At 38.3% G+C, this 12858-nt stretch overlaps 1 protein-coding gene across 4 annotated transcripts in view; it reads right to left on the bottom strand.

Moving 5' to 3' along the window:
- The window catches only part of SLC6A15 (solute carrier family 6 member 15), a 42840-nt gene extending 30849 nt beyond the window's left edge, over nt 1-11991 (bottom strand). For 3 of the 4 annotated variants that reach the window (XR_012380671.1, XR_012380670.1, XM_025882533.2), the window contains exon 1: nt 11650-11763. The gene's annotated coding sequence lies outside the window, so the exon portion shown is untranslated. Of the gene's footprint in view, nt 1-11649; nt 11764-11916 lie in introns of those variants that run through there. The other variant, XM_073900581.1, reaches the window with a different exon arrangement.
- Nucleotides 11992-12858: the final 867 nt, after the last annotated feature.

Genomic DNA, 12858 nt, shown 5'->3' with positions numbered 1-12858 from the left:
TATATGAAAAATGTTGGGAACGTTACATTACTTAATTTGGACTTATATTTACATTTTTCTCATTCTCCCATTTTTGCATTGCTTTAATTATCTTTACATGCAAGTTTTCAGAAAAAAACCTAAAGCACTTAAAACTAGATCCAAAACATTTTTAAATCAACATAATAAATTTCTAACTCAGTGCTTCTCAACCCTAACCATTTTTAATGGTTTTTATTTATTTTTTTCCTTTCCTTTCCACATAATTTTGAAGTCAGCTTATTAATCTTTTTTATTTTTATTTATTTATTTGTTTATTTATTTGAGAGAGAAAAAGAGCGAGAGAGAGGGCACATGCAAGCATGAGCAGGGACAGAGAGGCAGATGGAGAAGCAGATTCCCCGCTGAGTGGGGAGCCCGAGGTGGGGCTCCATTCATCCCCGGACCCTGGGTTATGACTTGAACTGAAAGCAGATGCTTAACTACTGAGCCACCCAGATGCCCCTAGCTTGTTAATTTCTACCCCAAGAAACCCAGGCCTGCTAGAATTTTGACTGGGTTTACATCAATTCTATAAACCCTTTTGGAGAGCACTGACGTCTTAAAAATTTGAGCTTTCCATTCTATGAACTTGACATCTTCTTTAAATTGTCTCTGGAAAAAAGTTGATTTTTAATACAAGCTTCCTATTCTGCAACAATGCTAATTCGAGCTGATGTTGTTTTAGGATCCCTTAAGATTTATATACACACAGTATGTCAAATGTAAATATAGTTTAAGCTTCCTCTAATTGTTTACCTTTAATTTCTTTTTCTTGACTTACCATACTGGCTTGGACATCCACTAAAATTTTGAACAGAAGTGGGCGCCTGGGTGGCTCAGATGGTTAAGCGTCTGCCTTCGGCTCAGGTCATGATCCCAGGGTCCTGGGATCGAGTCCTGCATCAGGCTCCCTGCTAGGCGGGGAGCCTGCTTCTCCCTCTGCCTCTGCCTCTCTCTCTCTCTCTCTCTGACTTTCATGAATAAATAAATAAAACATTTAAAAAAAATAAATAAATAAAATAAGATTTTGAACAGAAGTGTTAAGAACAGACATCTTCATCTATGCCCCAGTGCTAATGGGAAAGTATTCAATATTTTACTAAGGACAATGTTAGTTATGGATTTTTTTCATAGATGCCTTTTGTCAGTTTAGGGAAGTTTCTTTTAATTCCTAGTTCAGCGAGGGTCTTTTTTTTTTCTTAATCCTGATTAACTGTTGAATTTTGACACATAATTTCCTACTTTTATTAAGATAATCATGTAACTCCTTAATCTACTGATATACCATACAGCATCAATTGATTTTGTATTTTAGACCAGTCTTTCATTGTGTGATAAACGTCACTGGTCAAGACGTATTACCTTTTTAATATATTACTAGAATCAATTTGCTAATATTTTGATAAGGATTTTTTCTTGTATTTCACTTCTCTGGTTTTGGTGGACTCATAAATAGAATTTTAAAATGGTCTCTCATTTATTTTCTGAGAAAATATATGTAGAGTTAGTTTTAATTCTTCCTTAAATGTTTGGCAGCACTCACTAATAAAGCCATCTGGGCCTGGAGTTTTCTTTCAGAGAATATGTTTAATTAAAAATTCAATTTACTAAAAGAATTCAATTTGTTTCATTGATATATAGCTACTGAGATTCTTTTTTTAAATTTTTAAATTTTTTAAATTTTTTTATTAACATATAATGTATTATTTGTTTCATGGGTACAGGTCTGTGATTCATCATTCTTACACAATTCACAGCACTCACTGCTTTTGTCTTTGTCTTGCTAATATTTTCATTATATAATTAACTCAAAATATTATGCAATTCTTTATCTTTCAAGACTGTTTAGCTCTTAAACTATTGTTACAACCTCTTTTGAAACTGTATTAAATTCCAATTAACATTTCCAGTGAAAATATGCAAAGACGTAAAATAACAGGCAGGCACTTGCATCTTAGAGACATGCCTGCACTGGCTAATTACTGGCACTTGCCAAAAGTTTAATATTCTATATTAAAGAATAAGAACAGCAAATTACCTCCCTGACTTGGACAATTACAAATTTTACTGAATAAAATTTTCTTTAAATATCAACTAACTATGAATAGTGAATCTGAACTTTATTGTGGATTCAAATGAAATATATTTTTCTAATTCTAATATATAGGGTAAAAAGTAAAGACTATCTGAATAAAAACAAAATGTTAAACTATATTGCAACACCCAAGAAAAAAATGACACATCTTGAGAAGTTTATAGTTATGGAATAATTGCAAGAGGAAAAATATAAGGGATTCTATAATGTACTGAAATAATGATCTTGACAAATAATACAAAAAATTTCAACAATATAGAGTTCAACCTAAACATTTCTTTTCCAAATTATACCCCCTTTACATAAAATGTGTTCATTAAGTGAAAAAGTAACAAAAATCACAGAGCCAAACAAAAGGAGAGAAACATCGTTTTACAAAGGACAATACATAGTCACAACTTACACTTTTATATATTTTGCCCAAAAAGGTGGACTATAACATACCTATGAAGATGGCTAAAATCAAAAGCAAATTTTAAAAAGTAAAGACACCAAAAGTTGCTGAGGCTGCAAAGAAACTAGATCAATCATATACTGCTCATAGAAATATAAAACAGTACAGCCACTCTAAAAATTAAAAAAAATAGCTGGAATTTCCTTTTAGCACTAATAATAGAGTTACCACACTGACCACCAATTTGCACTCTTAGACATATAGCCCAAAGAAATAAAGACTTATTTTCAAGCAGGAACTTGTACATAAATGTTCATATCAACTTTACTTATATAGCCCCAAACTGAATGTCCTTCAGTGGGTGAATGGTAAAACAAGTTGTAGTATATCCATATCATGCCATATCAGCAAGAATAAAGGAAAGAATTATTGATACATGCAACAACTTGGATGAACCTCAAGGAAATGATGCTGCATGGGGGAAAAAGTCAATTTCAAAAGGATACATATTGCATAATTTCATTTATATAACATTTGTGAAATAACAAAATGATAGAGATGAACCAACAGTGGTTGCTAGGAGTGAAGGTATGGACGGGCAGATGGGTGTGCTATAAATGACAAGGGAGTCTTTGAGATGGTACAGTTTAGTAGTATCTTCATTATGGTTAAGGATTACATGAAGCTACACATTTGATAAAACTACAAAAAACTATACACATATACACACACATAGGCAGAGAAAATTCATAATCTGAAAAACTATGGATTACACCAATATCAATATGCTGGTTTTGATATCGTACTGTACATCTATACAAGATCGTAAAATGAGAGAGGCTAGGTGAAGGGTGCACAGGACCTCCCTTTGTACCTTCTTGTGAGGTTGCAATTATTTGAAAATTATAATTACAAAGTAATTTCCATAAATTGAAATGTATTTTTTGTTGACTTCTATTAATCAAGGACAGATTTTAAATCTTAACAAAGCATTTCACTAAGTTTTTAAACATTTTAAAACAGACAAAAATTCTTTCAAATACTTAAAATCTTGTTAATACATTGAGAACACCTCAGATTTAGGAAGCCTGGGTGGCTCAGTCGGTTAAGTGACGGCCTTCGGCTCAGGTCATGATCCTGGAGTCCCGGAATCAAGTCCCACATCGGGCTCCCTGCTCAACAGGGAGTCTGTTTCTCCCTCCGACCCTCCCCCCTCTCATGTGCTCTCTCTCTCTCTCATTCTCGCTCTCTCAAATAAATAAATATAAATAAAAATCTTAAAAAAAAAAAGAGAGAACACCTCAGATTTAGACATGTATTCTTTTCCTAAGAATTCTGTAACAAATTACTTCAAATTTAGTGGCTTCAAGTAGCATAAATGAATTCTTTCAAGGCTGTGGAACCCAGAGATCAAAATTATTTTTAATAAACCAAAATCAAGGTGTGGGCAGGTCTCTCCCTCAAGAGGACCCTGGGGACAGTCTGTTCTTTGCCTTTTCTAGCTTCTGGAGGCTGCCAGTATCCCTTCACTTAGAGCCACATCCCTCCCATCTCTACCTCCACGCTCATCCTGACTCCACCTCTTCTGTGGGTGTCTGATCTCCCTTTGACTCTTTCATATAAGGACATTGTGATGGCATATAGGGCCCATCTGGACATATCGGAATAATCTCTTCATCAGCGGATTTTGTCTGTCAAGACTCTTTTTCCAAATAAGGTAACATTCACAAGTACCAAGAATTAGTAGGCAGACATATTTTAGGAGCTATTACTAGCTTACTATAGGCATATACTATTATATTACGTTTAATTATATATTTGTATTATCATGTCAGGAAAAATGAATTTGGAGGCAATCAACATGTTTTATTCATTATCATCATAAACTATCAAGTATGACCTTTCTTAATTATTTCCTAGAATAGACTGTGTGCAAAAAGAAGGTTTACGATTCCTCCCAATGCTGTACATGTATGCTCCTCCTCCCATTAGGAAGTGGAGTCTATTTCCTCTTCTCTTAATTCTGGGCCCTACTTGAGCTTGAGTTTGAATTCTGGGAGTGTGTGAACTTGCTTTGACTAGTAGAAGGCAGAAGTGACACTGCAAGTTCCAAGGCTAGGCCTGAAGAAGCCTGGCAGTTTCTGCTTTCACTCTTTTGGAATTCAGACACTATATATAAAAGTCCATCTGCCCTGCTAAAAATCCCACATGGAAAGAGAGGGAGTGCCTCAGTGACTGAAGCCCTAGGCCCAGGAACAAAGGCACTGACATTCTAGTCCCAGTCCAACTGCTAACACCTACCAAATGGAACAGATGAGGTATCCAGCTGAGCCCAGCCAACACACAGAATAATAAGAAATAATAATTCCTTATTGTTTTAAATTATTACAATACCAGAAAGGCAACAGAGGGTAAAGGGGTTCAATAAACCATTGTTTTGAACCTACTGGAAAAAAAAAAAAAAAAACAGGGGCAGGGAGTATTTGTTATGTAGCAAGAGATAACTGAAACATTTGCCAAGGGGGGGACAAATTGAATATTCATTGAATTTAACTGAAAGTATAAATATTTAACTCTACTGAAATTTAAACTATTGTCCAAGGAACTGTTCACAATGGGGCTTAGACCTGTGTAAAAATCGTGTGGTTTAGATTTTTAAATCCATGCAGTGATTTTCTTTTAACCATAAAGTAAATATTAACCTTGAGAGACACATTTAGTTATTCTTTTGTAAAGTTCCATGTGGTCAGTCTTATATTTAAGACATTTGTATATCAGAAATGCAACAGGGATTATCACAACAAAACTTACAGACATCAAAATGATCATAAGAGAATAATAGCAAAACACTACACACATAAATAAACAACTTAGATGAAATGGACAAATTCCTCAAAAAACACAAACTACCACAACTTACCCAATATCAAACAGATCATGTAATAACTCTGTATCTGTTAAAGAACTTAAATGCACATTATTTAAAATTCTCACAAAAGCAATCTCTAGACCTAGCTGGTTTCACTAGGGAATCTTATTAAACATTTAAAGAAGAATTAACACCAACTCTACACAATCTCTTCTAGACAATACAAGATAATGGAACACTGCACATTCATTTTATTAAGCTAGTATTACTCTGTTACTCTGAAGACAATACCAGGAATAAAAACAATGCAAAAAACTATAAATCTATATCTCTTATGAATATGGACACAAAATTCCTCAACACAGTATTAGAAAACAGAACTCAGCAATATATAATAAGAATTATATACCATGACCAAATGGGCTTGATTCTAGGTATACAGGGCTGGTTCAGTATTCAAAATCAATAATGTAATATACCATAACAGGCTAAAGAAAAAAATCATATGACTATATTGATTGATACAGAAAAGGCATTTGACAAAATTCAATATCTACTTGTAATTTAAAAATTGTCAAAAAAAACCCAACTAGAAATAAAAGGAAACTTTCTCAATTTGATAAAAATCACCTGCAAAAAACATACAGTTGGTATACTTACCAATGAAAGACTGAATGCTTTTGCCTTAAGATCGGAAACAAGAATGCCCACTCTCATACTTTTAAGAGTGGGCAGAGTACTGAAAGTTCTAGCTAGTGCAATAAGGAAAGAAAAGGAAATCTAAGGCATTTGGATTGGAAAGAAAGAAAATTTTCCATATTTGCAGACATTCTGGTTGTCTACATTGAAAATTCCAAGAAATCTACAAAACATGGACAGTACTTTTATGCTGAAAACTACGAAGTGCTGATGAAAACAATAAAAAAAGATCTAAATACATAAGCAGACATAACTACCATGTTCATGGTTTGGGAGACTAACATAGTAAATATGTAAATTCTCCCTAAATTGATATACAAGTTTAATGCAATTCCTATAAAATCCCAGAAAAAAATTATAGATAAAATTATTTTAAAATTCATATAAAAAGGCAGAAAACTAAAATACCTTCAACAATTTAGAAAGGAAGAATGAAGTGAGAGGAATCAAGGAATCATTCTACCTGATTTGAAGATTTATTTTATACCTACAGTAATAAAGATTGTGTTATCTTAGCAGAAGGATAGACACATAGATCAATGAAACAGAAGAGAGTACTCATAAATAGACCCACAAAAATACACCCAACTGATTTTTGACAAAGGTGCAAACATAATTTCAATGGAGAAAGAATGACAGCCCTTTCAACAATGGTTCTGGAATATGGATATCTCTAGGCAAAGATACAACCTCAACCTAAATTTCACACCTATACAACGCTTAACTCAAACTGCATCATGGACTTACAGGTAAAACATAAAGTATAAAACTTTCAAAAATAAGTCATTGGAGAAAATCTTTGAGATCTAGAGCAAAGCAAAGAATTCTTAGATATGACATCAAAAGCAAAATTTAGTAAACTGAACTTCAACATTAAAAACTTTTGCTTTATGAAAGAACCTATTTAGAGGATGAAAGAATAAGCTAAAGACTGGAAGAAAAATATTTGCAGACCATGTATCTGGGGAAGGGCAGGTATTTAGGACCTATAAAAATTCATAAAACTCAACAATTAAAAATAATTTTAAAATGGGTAAAAAATATACAGGGATATTTCACTGAATATGATATCTGGATGGCAAATGAGCACATGAAATGAGGTTCAACATTATTAGCCATTAAGGAAATGCTAATTAAAACTACAATGAGATGTCACTGCATACCTCTCAAAATGGCTAAAATATAATGACAACAAAATTCTGGCAAGGATACAAAGAAACTGATCATTCATACATTGCTGGTGAGAATGCAAAATGGCACAGTGCTCTGGAAAACTAAACATGCAGCTACCATATAATCCAGCAATTACACTCCTGGGCATTTATCCTGGAGAAATGAGAATTTATGTTCCATAAAACCTGTAAATGAGTATCCATAGCAGCTTTATTCATAATAACCCTAAACTGGAAACGACCCAGATGTCATTCAATGGGTGAATAGTTAAACAAACTTTGGTAAATCCATACCATGGAGTACTACTCAAAAATAAAAATAAACTATTGATATACACTACAGCTTAGATGAATTTATAGACAATTACGCTGAGTGGAAAAAGCCAATTACAAAATGTTGTGTACTATATGATTCCATTTCAATAACATTCTTGAAATGCAAAATAAATACGAAGAGCAGAGTGATGTGGTTGTGATTATAAAGGGCAACACAAGAATCCTTACAGTGATGGAACTGTTCTGTTACTTGACTTTATCAATGTCAATACTCTGATTATGAAGCTGTAATACAGTTTTGCAAGATGTTACATTTTCAGGAAACTGCGTGACAAGCACACACAAGCTCTCTGTATTATTTCTTAACAACTACATGTGAATCTATAGCCATCTCAAAATAAAATTTCTTTAAAGCCCCAGTCAACTCACTAAGTTTTTTTTTTGTATTTTTATGCTGATAATACTGGATAAATTCAGTGAATCCACTAAATCCCATCTGCTGCTCTAATATAATTTTATCACTAAGAATGTTGAAAGCAAAAACTCTCTTGTAAATTCAGAAACTATGAAAATCATGGAGCCAAAATACCCATTGACTTTTATACCTTACTCATTCTATAGCATCTGATGCCTAGATACTGTTCTCCCATGGGTATTTGCTATTACCTTCACTTTAGAATATATTTTAATGTATACTTTGAATAAATAGTATAGTAATATAGTATTAAAGGGCACAGAGTGAAAAGTATCTTCCCACTTTGTCCCTCAGCATATCAGTCCCACCCCTACTTCCCTGTAAGTCACCAAAGTCCTCCACAGGTATTGGTGTATATATATCCAAGCTGATACGTGTTTTCGCCCCACCCACCCAACCTGTTTCTTCTTACACAACAGTCACCATATGCATAACTCTGCATCTTGGTTTTTCATTTAAAAAGCTTTCAAAAGCTCTTGCTTTCAATACAATTGTTTGGTTTTTGTTTATTCGTTCTGTTTTGTCTTAATTGTATGATAGACCATGGTACGAGTATATATTTAGGTCATTTCTGATAATCTGCCTCAATGTTCAAGCAAGTGACTCTGTATATCTGGCATTTGCATATCTGTAGAATAAATTCCTAGGAGTGGACCTACTTGATCAAAGGTTATGTGCTTCTACAATTTTGGTAAATACTGCCAAGTGGCCCTTTATAAAAGTTGTCTCAACTTGAACTACAAGCCATATATGAGAGGTGCCTGTTTCCCTCTGCCCTCTTCAATACAGTGAGTAATTTTTTGATCTTTGCCAATCTGATAGGTGAAAAAGCTCCCAGTGTAAGCATTTCATTCAAAGATAACAATCAATGAATCTTGTGTGAAAGCATACCTTAGTGCATTAATCAAAAGGAAATAAAGTGACCTTCAAGACTGAAAACAGTCTTCTATATCAAGTGATACTGAGCATTTAAAACTATCCTGTAGCGGGGCGCCTGGGTGGCTCAGTCGTTAAGCGTCTGCCTTCGGCTCAGGTCGTGATCTCGGGGTCCTGGGATCGAGTCCCACATCGGGCTCCCTGCTCGGCGGGAAGCCTGCTTCTCCCTCTCCCACTCCCCCTGCTTGTGTTCCTGCTCTCGCTATCTCTCTCTCTCTCTGTCAAATAAATAAATAAAATCTTTAAAAAAATAAAAATAAATAAATAAATAAAACTATCCTGTAGCCCAGTGTCTGGGGCTTGTTATTCACAGAGAAATATGAGAAAATCATTATTGGTCAAAGTAAATATTTAATTAGATACATCCATACAAAATTTACTAAATATATTCAGAACAGTAGTTAGGACTTATTTTAAATTATAAGGGAAATTGGAAATAAACATAAAGATTCCTCCTGCCATGTAACTTTAAATGTTTTCATGCATTAGACTATGCCCATGGAATTTTGTTCAGAAACTATCTTAATATTACTCTGCATAGGGGCGCCTGGGTGGCTCAGTAGGTTAAGCATCTGCCTTTGGCTCAGGTCATGATCTCAGGGTTCTGGGATCCAGTCCCTGCTCAGCAGGGAGCCTGCTCTTCCCTCTTTCCACCCTCCACTCATTCTCTCTCTCTAATAAATAAAATCTTAAAAAATATTACTCTGCATAGAATATATTAATATATCCAATCATGCCTATGTATGTAATAATAGTCACACACTACCCAAAAGAAGTTGAGAAGTAAATTGAGAAGTAAAAGTTTTCAGAGCTTTTGATAATAAGCAAGGTCTCTTTCAGGTCTATCAATCCAAGTCAATGATTTTTTTACTACCTGGGTAATAACCCCAGAGTTCAACAGAATGCAACTTTCTTACCTATTCATACACAAGTTTTATTTTATGACAGGGCAGCATATTTTCTAACATGGACTCAGCAAAATTTGAACTCTGATCATTGAGTAAATTAATGATTATAAATATAGAGTTTAGGTTTTAGTAATTATTCTAACTTACTTTACTTACTAACTTAATAATTGACAAGTAAGGCATTTCGTTTGATTATTGGTATCTCAAATGGCTCTTAGCCAATTAAATTCTTCTACTATTTGCTATGGCTTGAATGTTTGTGTCCTCCACTCCAAATTCATATGTTGACATTCTAACCCCAAGATGATGGTATTAGGAGATGGGGCCTTTTGGGTAATAAAAGTAACCCCAGAAAGCTAACTAGCCCCTTCCAACATGTGAGGATACAGTGAAAGGCACCACCTAAGAAGCAGGAAGCAGGCTCTCACCAGACACCAAATCTGCTGATGCCTTGAATTTCTCAGCCTCCAGAACTATGAGAAATAAATTTCTGTTGATTATAAAGCACCCAATTTATGTTATTTTGCTACAGCAGCCTGAACAGACCAAGGCAGTGTTTCTTATTTACGTTATCATTTGGATGACAGAACACTCGTTTTCTAGAAACATGTATAAATATCTTTCTTAAGCCTTTAAAATATTATATCTTGAGTTAACATATATTGGGAGTATAAAGTAATTTTTGAATCAAGAATACCGCAATGCAATCAGAAAAAAGAAAACCTGTCAACAAACAGGAAAATTTTATCTTCCTTTCAAAATAGTGTTAATTCCTGTCTTCCTGAAAGAAAGAACACATTAAATGTTTCGCTTGGAGGAAAATGATCAATGAATTCTGTAATATATTTTACTCCAATAAATCAACATGGATCATTGATCATGTGAATAGAGGGTACGCACACAAAAATAAAATATATAATTCTGATGATCGAATACTCCGAATTTAATGAGGTAAAAACTCTTCGCGGGCAATTCAGTCCATCATCAAGTACTTATTAAGTACCTACGACGCAAGTCAAACCTAGGCGCCAAAGACGCAAGTAGGTCGGTATCTCAGCACCGTTCTTGCGGAAATGAGGCTGGGTGGGGTAAGAAGCTCTATCAGGTTGCTTCGTCAGAGAATACTTCCTAAAGCAAACACATAGTGCCTGGTATCCTGGGAAAGCAACCAACCAATGACAGGTATAAAACAGCTTTGAAAACTGCGTGATGAGGCGCTTAAACGCAGTACATAAAACAAACCCTTCAGTCCTCCCGTGTTTCTGGGTAGTGAACCACACAAATGGTGCAGACTAAGTAAGGCTGCGTCTACCTTTAAGACCTGGAAGGGCCCGGCCAGACTGGGAGAAACGGACGCAGCCTCATTTGCATAAGCACCCAAACACTGCTGACGTCACCGCGCCTGAGTGCGGACCCCGCCCCGTCTTACTCCAGCCTTTCCCTTGGAAGGAAGAAGATGGAAAGAGGGAAGAGAGCGAGACACTAAGCGCGAGCCTGGGGGCTTCCCTCTCCAAAGCGCGGCCAACGCCGCTCCTTGTCTTAACGGAAAAGAATTCCCGCTCCCGCGGCCTCTGCGACTGGGTGGGTCACACCTGTACCCGGGATGTCTCGGCCGGGCGTTTCGATTCGCTCATGTTTATAAGGCTGGTTTGCCTGCGTGTTATGATTTGAAAACCTCTCCCTATATTCAAAATCGTCCTCTGCCCAGGCCACTCACGGACAAGCCAAGTAAATGGTGTAGAAACGTTCTGGCTTTCCAATTCCTCCCATCCTCTCCTTAAAATCCCCAGCATCACCATCTCACCGGCACACTCTCAAATTCCTGGATGCGCAGAAACACACAGGTTGTGCTTTCTCCAGTAGCCACGTGCCTTGTGCGCGGAAAGGCCCACTTACGGACGTTTTATCGCAGGATTCCTCGGGCAAAAGGGAACGAGGGTCACGTGAAAACACAGAGCCTCCGGTAGCCGCCCTCAGCAGTGGCAAAAGCGACGAGAAGCGAATGAGGAATGAGACTGGCTCCTCTCCCCGCCCTACCGCCCACCCGCGCGGGGATCGGCTTCCAACTCACCTAGAACCTCGGAAGCGCCTCGCTTCGTCCGGACCCTACCAACTTTCCTCTCGGACTTGCCCCAGTCGGACCCCACCCGTCCAGCCAGCCCTGACTTGACTTGGAAACGACTAGTCTCTCGGGGATGCTGTAGGCGAGTTCCACGACGAGAAGGAAGGATGGCGGCACGTTTCGCCACATGTGCTTCCCCCCCTACTCGTCACCCCCCACCCCCCATTGTGCACAGGTGCAGGACCCAGCCTGGAGCGTCGCCCGCTCAGCCCAAGTTCACCCTCAAAAGCTTTGCAGCTGCCCCCCCCCTCATCCCAGGACCCAGCCTAAGTCCTTCCCGGGATCCATCCATCAAGTCCGCTCGCGTCCCAGTCCCCCGGCTCCAGGGTGGCTAACGGTGAGCCCCGCCCTACCTAAAACCGTGCCCTTAGCAGTAGGAGCGTGTCATTACCGTTCGCCTGTCTCCACCGGGCACCTCTTGGGTCTTCCAGGTCCCGACAGCAGCAGCAGCGGCCAAAGCGTCGGGCCCAGGTGGCTGCGACGGAGGCCGCGGAGGAGCTGTCGAGAGAGAAGCAGCGGCTTGCCAGGGGCGGGCCCTGGGGCTGGGCTGAGGGGGTCGCTGCCCTGCGGGCTGACTACGTACGAAAGACTCCTGAGCGCCTGTATGTCGGCCAGGGAAAGAGCACGAGATGCAGGCGCGCGGGTGCGTGCGCGCGGGTGTGTGTGAGGGTGTGAGTGAGGGTGTGACGGAGGCGCCCACGTGCCCGGCCCGCCCGCGCTGCGGCCGCCGACCGGCTGCGGGGGAGAGGGGGAGGCTGCGGGCGCCGCGGGGGAAGGGAGCCAGGTCGCCAGGCTGGGCGCCGCACCTCCCCGCCCCACCGCTCCTTGACGCAGAGGCCGCTGCGGCTGCCCAGCCGCGTCCTCCCTCCGCTCCAGGATGGGCCCGCCGGG

This window comes from Callorhinus ursinus, unplaced genomic scaffold (genome assembly GCF_003265705.2).
Source record: "Callorhinus ursinus isolate GAN/ISIS: 27379988/994484 unplaced genomic scaffold, GSC_fseal_2.0 scaffold14, whole genome shotgun sequence".
Lineage (NCBI taxonomy): Eukaryota > Metazoa > Chordata > Mammalia > Carnivora > Otariidae > Callorhinus > Callorhinus ursinus.
Note: the sequence above shows the minus strand (reverse complement) of the source record. Positions and strands in the feature narration are given on the sequence as shown.